Source organism: Gadus macrocephalus, chromosome 10 (genome assembly GCF_031168955.1).
Source record: "Gadus macrocephalus chromosome 10, ASM3116895v1".
In the NCBI taxonomy this organism is placed as follows: Eukaryota; Metazoa; Chordata; class Actinopteri; order Gadiformes; family Gadidae; genus Gadus; species Gadus macrocephalus.
Genome location: NC_082391.1, coordinates 11,199,864 through 11,208,754, shown reverse-complemented (window position 1 = coordinate 11,208,754; position 8,891 = coordinate 11,199,864).

Below are 8,891 nucleotides of genomic sequence, written 5' to 3'. Positions count from 1 at the left end.
ACTTGCAGTTGCCTTTATTAATATTTTAGCATCACATATCCATAATGTAGCCTATATATGTGTAACCATATACACGTACACAAACTCACACACATGCAATGCCTACACAGGCATACTGACACACACACACACACACACACACACACACACACACACACACACACACACACACACACACACACACACACACACACACACACACACACACACACACACACACACACACACACACTTTTTCTGAATCAAGGGGTAGTAGTGCAGTCAGTTATTCAACTGACTACAGTACCAGCAGTGGCCGGCAGGTGGCAGCGATGCACCGGGCTCAGGGGCCCAGACGCGCCGCGGTGAGGAGAGGGGGCGCGGGGGCCCAACTGCCAACTCAGGCATTATCTCAGCCCTCGGTTCCATTACACAGTGGAAGGAAATGGGCTGACTCACAGTATGCTTTTCTTCTCCCAGTCCAAGAATTGACCGTACAGCGATAGAGCTGGATTGGCCCGCACTAAATTTGATAGAGGAGCTCATTAAAACCAACAGAGCTCTGGGATATGCCCCCTCTAAGATGATAATGGAGGACCTGGTCGAATTGATTGTTTCCCAGGGTGTTAGCCTCCCAGCGGGGGGGGGACGACGACGACACACTGAACTAATTTCCTGCCCGGGTTCGGTCGCACGTTGATGTTGGATTCAAAGGTAAATTCCAGCACACCTTTGTGGACATGAAACTCACAGGCAAAGAAAGTGATTAATAATTTCCTAACGTGGTCCGAGCGTTTTCTTTAGACATCCAGTCCAGTCGCACTCCCCTCAGCCTCGACTGAAGAGGGAGCAGCTCCTGTCGGTGTGAGGCGTTGAGACTGTGAGGAATCATGTGGCTCAGGAGGTAGAGCGGGTTGGTTGCTAACCGGAAGGTTGCTAGACCGATCCCCGGCTCCTCCTAGCTGAGTGTCGAGGTGTCCCTGAGCGAGACGCCTCAGCCTGACTGCTCCTGACGAACTGGCTGTCGCCCTGCGCGGCTGAAACAGCCGTCGGTGTGTGAATGTGTGCATGAAGGGGAGAATGTCAGGCAATGTTGTCAAGCGCATTGAGTGGCCACTGGTTAGAAAAGCGCAGTATAAATGCAGTCCGTTTACCATTCCTCTCGCTCTGCTCTGTAACGACACAAAGCGGTCGCAAGTCAACCGGTCAATCTCTTGCGAGGACATCAGAGAGATCGATGGCACTGGAGGCGGTCGCTTCTGTCCGGTCCAGTCAGAGGAATAAACATTTAGTCACATTAGAACGGTGAGAAACAAAGCTTGCAGACTGAAGGAGCTGTAACGTCTCATCTAACACAGAGCGAGAGAGAGAGAGAGAGAGAGAGAGAGAGAGAGAGAGAGAGAGAGAGAGAGAGAGAGAGCGAGAGAGAGAGAGAGAGAGAGAGAGAGAGAGAGAGAGAGAGAGAGAGAGAGAGAGAGAGAGAGAGCGAGAGCGAGAGCGAGAGAGAGAGAGAGAGAGAGAGGGTTAAGCCGTGTACAGTGAGTCAGTAATAAAGTGTTATTATTCTGCCTTCCACAGACCTCCCAGCAGCCTCCAGGGTATCAGACCTCCTCTACACATGTCAAAGGTGCGAAGGTCCTGTCGTCCTTCAGAGTAAAAGCGTGTGGCCCGGTACGACCCCAGCCTGGGGGGCTGATCTTTGTTGAGCAGCGGTGGAGGACCAGAGAGGGAAGGGTGGATCTGTTCCCTGTCAAAACTCCACTGATTGGGTCCTGGTGAAACAGAGGTGCTGATTGGCCCTGCCGACGTTTCAATCAATTATAATCAGTCGGCCGTCTCAAGCACTTCCCGGATTATACGCTTTGTGTTCTTTTTTATATCATCTGAATTGCGTTTGTGTGTGAAGGTTTTTTTGCTTGTTTATTGATTCCCACCATGAATCAGAATCGACCGAACAGAACCCGAAACAAAACAACACAACAGAAACCTAACTAAACCAACCCGGAGTCAGAGCTGTGATATCAGAATGTATTCACAGTCAACATGAGACTTGAGAGCGTCCCATGGGCCCTCCACCCCGCTCCACAGACGCCCTAGAACATGAATGATGAAGAGGCTGCACCCTGCTAAGGAAACCAAAGGAACTGGTTTTACTGTAAATAATGGAAATAAATTCAAATAAAATACGTTTTCCACAACGGCCCTGAGAAAAACACGTCCTCTGTTTTTATATAAAATCTGCTAGCAGCACTTTCTGCATGGATGTCTGTGTGTTTATTATTTTAATGTTAAGACTCATTACCAAAGTCGCCTGTGGCCAACTGCCATTTGGCAACCTGAGGGGCGGAGCTTAGTGGAGCTACAGGACAACACACACACACACACACACACACACACACACACACACACACACACACACACACACACACACACACACACTCACACGCACACACACACAAACAGACCACTGCTCCTCCTTCTCCTCCTCCCACTCCCTTCCCCCCTCAACACCCCCATCCCTCCTCTTTCTCCCCATCCTCTCCTTCTTTTCCTCCTCTCCTGCCTCTCCCATTTTCCTCCCATATTCCTTTTCCCACCTCCTCTACCTGCTCTATCACTCGTCCCTGCCCATTCTTCCTCCCCCTCCTGCTCCTTCACCCCCTCCCCAATCTCCTCCACATCCCCCTCCACCTGTGGAAAGACTGTTAGCATGTTAGCCAGGAAGGCTAGCCCTAGCCTCCTGCTCCTCTGCTAGGCTCTGGCCAACAGAGGTGGTTGTTTATGCAGTGATAGCGTAGCCTAGCGCAGCTTAGCATAGCCTCCAGCACTGAAGATACCTGAGGCGTAAACTCACAGCCCCTGGTAGGTCTCCCATGCATTAATTATTCACAAGGCGTTTAAAAAAACGTATATATATACCCCAGCGTCCTAACTTTTTAAAATAAAAAGTTTCTGTGACTCAAGCTTACAGATGAAACTTTCACTGGGTGCAGTTTTGACTGCAGCCCAAGTAGCTTCTAAAACATCCCTTGTAACAGTATGTATATATTATGTATGTATATATACATTTATATATATATATATATATATATATATATATATATATATATACATATATATATATATATATATGTGTATATATATATATATATATATATATATATATATATGTATACATATTATATATATATCTAGCCTTATATTATATATATATAATATATATATATATCTAGCCTTATATGCAGCCCAAGTAGCTTCTAAAACATCCCTTGTAACAGTATATATATATATATATATATCTATATATATCTATATCTATAGATATATATATGTATAGATAATATATATCTATCAAGCCTTACATTACGACGGACTGCGGGGGAAAGTGAGGCAGTCGTGGGGGGGCCCAAGGCAGAGGGGGGGCCCATGGCAATAAAAAAATCCACCAGCCCATAGTGTTAGGAGTCGCACACAGCCACGTCTCCCCCCCTCGTCAACAATTGTTCTCTACTCTATAGGGGCCCAGGATTTGGTGCAACGGCCCTGCGTATATATATGTATATATATATATATATATATAATATTATGAGGCTATAACTGAGCTTGTGTGTGTACCTGTCTGCCAAGCACCCTCTCCCCCTCTTTCTCCCCCCTCCCCACCCCTCTCTCTCCCATTCCCCTACCATCACTCGCCCATCACATCGCCCTCAGAAGCCTTGCTCAGGGGTCCAGGTCAGGCTGGCAGTGCGCCAGGCGTTGTTTTGATCAGAGGAGCGACTGAAGGATTCTCTTTCATCACTTCCTGCCCGCTGTGCCCTCCCCCCCTGCGGTGGACGGCTCACCAGAAGGTGACCTCTGGGGGGATTCAGTGGTCTCGCCTCTCTGGGTAAAACATGAGACTTTACTGCCACGGCAACGCTGCTTTGTGTTCTATAAAGAAGCTTAGAGGACGGATTATTGTGGTCTGTCAGGGAGGCGCTGGAGAGGAGGAGACGAGTCGGGGAGAGAGAGGAGCAGCTTGTGAATATTTTATAGAGCTGGAACACGATAGATCCGCCCAGACCGTCCTGTCTCTGAAGAGAGGGAGGCGATATTGCGGATGAATTATGGACAGTTTGACCGAACCAAGTAGAGTGTGTTCGTTTCACATTAGAGTGTGTGTTGGAGTGTGTGACTGTGTCTGCCTGCAGGTGTGCTATCTATGTGTGTGAGTGTGTCAGTGTGTGTGTGTGTGTGTGTGTTTGAGAGAGCGTGAGATAAATAAAGTTATTTTATTTTAATTGACTTCAACTGACCCTCAGGGTCAATTCGATGGATGGTCTTTCCGCACGTGCCTAAGCCACAGTTAGTGTAGCAACTGCATCCCCCCCCCCTCCCTCTCCCTGCTTACAACACATAGGTGTGGAATTATTCACGCTCCCATAAGTTCCCCCTCGATGAGTAGCAGCACCGTGGTCGTCAACAACGTCACCGTTGGCGATCACTCCCAGCCCTCAAGGTGAGACATCGGAGCACTCTTGCCACACCCTACACCAGCGTCTTACTGGAGAGAATACTGCAGGCCCACCTCGCTGCCACTGGAGGCAGAGGACATTCTGATTATTTATTGGACTGCAGTCGTCGGCAAATGTTGGAAACTGAAATTAAATGTTAACGATTTACCGGATATGAAGTTGGAAATCTGCTGACGCCCGTGCTGTTATTGACTGAAATATAAATATTTGAGAAGTGGTTCATGCAAAAGATATTAAACCCATTTGGGACACCAGGTGTTGTCTGATCACTAGATTGGGACGTTTTCACCAACACCTCATTTAGATCAGGTTCAGAATCTGGTTTTCTAACACGTCCAACACGTGTGTGCTGGTGTGTTCTCCCAACACATTCTCACTCCGAACGCGTCGATTTTTGACGAACGGTCAGTGACTTTGGCTTCAGTTTCTGACGCAAAAGGGTACCCTTGTGCTTCTTTTTTCGACGCATGAGGTTTTCAACTCGTTACAATGTAACCCCTTCACGGGGGACCCGACGGCTGCGCATAGAGACGCTATGAGCATTCATCCCATTGGCTAACGGTGGACCTTGCGCTTCTTTTTTCGACGCAGGGGGTTTTCCACTCATTGCAATGTAATCCCTCCACGGCAATATATGAAGCTATGGGCATTCATCCCATTGGCTAACGGAAGAGCCGATGGCTGCACATAGAGACGCTATGAGCATTCATCCCATTAGCTAACGGAGGACCATGTGCTTCTTTTTTCGACGCAGGGGGTTTTCCACTCATTGCAATGTAATCCCTCCACGGCAATATATGAAGCTATGAGCATTCATCCCATTGGCTAACGGAAGACCCGGTGGCTGCATTACAGTGAAATCTGTGACATTCCTCAACACAACTACACCAACGTGTCCTTGTTAATTACAAAACATGTATGGGTTAAGTTTATGGGCATCAGTTGTCCTGTTTTGTGTTTTGATTGAGAGAAACAATCGTTTTTTTGATCAGTGTTGGGTAGCTGAGGTCGTTGCTATAGAGGCCACGTCCGTGCGCTTTTTTTGACAACTGACAGAGCAACCCTTTCTCATCAAAATTACGTTCCCTGAGAACTATTCGGCATTCTCAATTACGTTTGTCTAAAAAACGTATTTTGTCTGTGATTACGTTTTATTGAACATATTGTAATGACCTCGCCGGTGACATAACGATGTCGAGTCATTAGTAATTGAAGGAACTTTTAATGAACCAAAACCAGGTCACTGAAACCCGTAACCAACGGCAGAAATCCCACCCAAAACAAACCCCGGTTACCCCGGCAACCCCCAACACGGTCTCACTCACGTGCAGGCCCCCACCCTCGTGTTCTTCCAAGGCCCTCCCCCAGCTGACCTAATGATTCGCCCCCACACTGATTGACAAGAAGAACATTACAATACATGCACACAGAACAACTGGCATAACGGACAACGAAATACAATGCAACACATAACACACAAACTATTTAACTGTCCCAGGGTCGCTACAATATCGTAAATACGAATTTGTTCTCAGCCTATTTTTGCCATTTATTTACCGTGTTACTATGGCAGAATAAAGAATAAATTCATGCATTATCATTCAACTTGAACATGTGTTTTTACAGTATAGAGTGGTGGAGAGGGATGACGTATGTTGGCAAACCCGGAAGTGAGCGTCGCCCTCGGTTCCCTTGACAAAAAGCCAACGGGTTTTCCATTGGATTTAGGATTATTGTAGAAAAATCCTCAACTCCTCAAAAACGGAAAATAAATAAATAAATAAAAATAACCGTGCTCCAAAGTACGAAGTGTAAACCAATGCATTCTGAATGGGAGTGTTTCTCCGATTTTTCCATGCTACACAACGAAATGTAAACCCATGCAAATAAAGACTTCATGGTCATACTAATTTAAATATCATTAATCTACTACTGAGTGTGTAGGGAGGTATTCTATTTTTTTCAACGGGGCTGAATCCAGTCACTTGACCTCATGGTTGCTATGGTGGTTGCTATCGACCGCCCCCTCTAATACTTGCAAGAGAGTCTAGCTGCCGACATCCACCCACACGCTCCAGACGGGACTCTCTAAATCGACGCCACTTCGACCTGGGCGGGACTTTACGTCCTACGTCACTCGCTATGGGTTTGCATGTGTGCGCGTACCCGTTTGTCTCAGGGATCTGTGCGCGAACTCCCTTGCACTACAGATTACGAGCGTCAGTGTCGTACGCGATGGAGGGTGGGTGACATTCCTACAGTCTGTGATGATAGGCTATATTTCTACAAATGACTTACTATTACTAGCGATTAACATGACGAAACAACACGAACTAAGCTAACATTAGACTATAGCCATACCAGATAACGCCATACCAGCTAACCCTAACTATTTCTATTAAACTCTGAACCATTTTGCAACAGGCAACTGTGTGTTGGTGCGTCTTATTGCTTCCCACGTCTGCGTCTGCATCTTTCCCACTCCTGGCTAATAGTTTCAGCTTTTGTACTGTAGGCCTATATCAGAAATGATCACCCTGTACCACACTGCTGACTTGTTGATGTTTTGTGAGCACTCACGCATTTCTCTAGGTATCTTAAGTTTCCTACTGGAGTCATCAAAACTTTAAACTTTGTTATTGTAAGAAATATTGTGTTGCAAAAACCCTTTGTGTCTTACCCTTAGCGTTACCCTAACCTTAACCCCAGTAACATTTCTTCATCATAAACTACAAGTTACGCAAAATGGCATACAAACATCCAGTCCAATATGAATGAAAAAAGCTAGCTTCATTAAGGAATCGAACCCCTTATACCCGCGTTAATGAGTTGTTCTCTGACCACTAACCCATCAGGTCTTAGTACATGCGATTCAAGAGTTAACCACTTGACAATCTTTAAACTTCGGTTGCCTAGAAATTGTAAAGAAAAAACCTTGCATCACTAGGGAATCGAACCCCCAATCATCAGTTGGTCGTTGGTAACTGTCAGAGGCGGAGTGGCCGTCGGGACGATCGGGAGATTTCCCGGTCGGCCGGCCGGCCAGCGAGTTCAGGTGGACCGGCCCACAATTGTGTAGCAGCCTGCGAAGTCAGTTGGACCGGCCCACAGTTGTGAGCGGCCGCGAGGCGTCTGCAAGCCGGCCCTGAGCATAATTTATTCCCCGCCAAGACGCCGTGAAAATCCCCGAAATAAACAATATATGTCTCAGGAACATCCAACCAATATTTATACCACTTGCTTACTCTCTATGTCTCATTCATGTTTTTTTTTTTATATTATTTTTTTTTACTTCATTTAATTCTTCATTATTCAGGCGTTACAGAACTTTCATGGCCATGAATAAATAATACGAAGTACAGTTTACTTTAATATGTTTGTTCTTGAATTGACGTAATGGAGCAAAGACTCCTGGGATTGGGAAATGCGTTTATCCAATAAACAGCTTGCAGGTCAAGTCCATTTTCGGAAATGTAGGGGGATAGCCCTAAAGACGCGTCAGACAGAGAAGGCGAGCAAGTTCGTGGTTGCTTGCTTTTGCTTGTTGTGGCACTCATGGAAGGCAAGAAGAGAAAAGAGAAAGGAGGTGCTGAAAAGGCCAGAATAAAGAAGAAGCGGATGCTGGAGGGGGATGCATCTAAGTGCTGAAATCAGGCATTAAAGAGTTGTGCAGGTGAATTAGCCAGAGCTCCACCATTGACGTTATTGCTAGGCGGGAGCTAGCACAAGCTGCTAGTCAAATGTGTATGTGCAGGCTGGTATATTTCAGACGAATTAATGACTTAACTGATCTTTCTCTTTTAATGGATGGAGAATACGTTAACAGATTTGGAACATGTAGTAGTAGTCGTCTAGTCGTGTCAACACGTTACACCGGTATTACCGAGCATAAATGGTATAAACTTTGAAACTAGGTCACTCCGTCAACTCTCCTCTCACACTAGGTGACAGCGTCTTATAACGTTCTATATTATATAATAGTATAATATAATTTTATAGATAATATCACGGCCAAAAGCTCTGCGCCTCCGGATGGCTGTAGTGCGGGGAGCACTACGGCCATCCGGAGTGCTTTTGTTTACCGGCGTTGCTATGGTTACTGGTCTTGTAAGGAAGTGCTCCAATTCTCGGAGCGCCAATTCTCTTCCGCACAGAGCAGAACTGTGACCTATTTTACCCATTTTTAATTTCTTAATTATAATTATATCATTCATTTTTACCAAAAAAATTTTTTATTACTGAAAAAATATATAAATAAACGGTGTTGCAGGGGGGTGGGGCCGGACCGGGGAGGATTCTCCCGGTGGCTATTAGTGCCCCACTCCGCCCCTGGTAACTGTAAACAAAGAGATCGCATTTTGTTTAACTTGATTTAGAGAGTCCCCGCTCCAGACATCC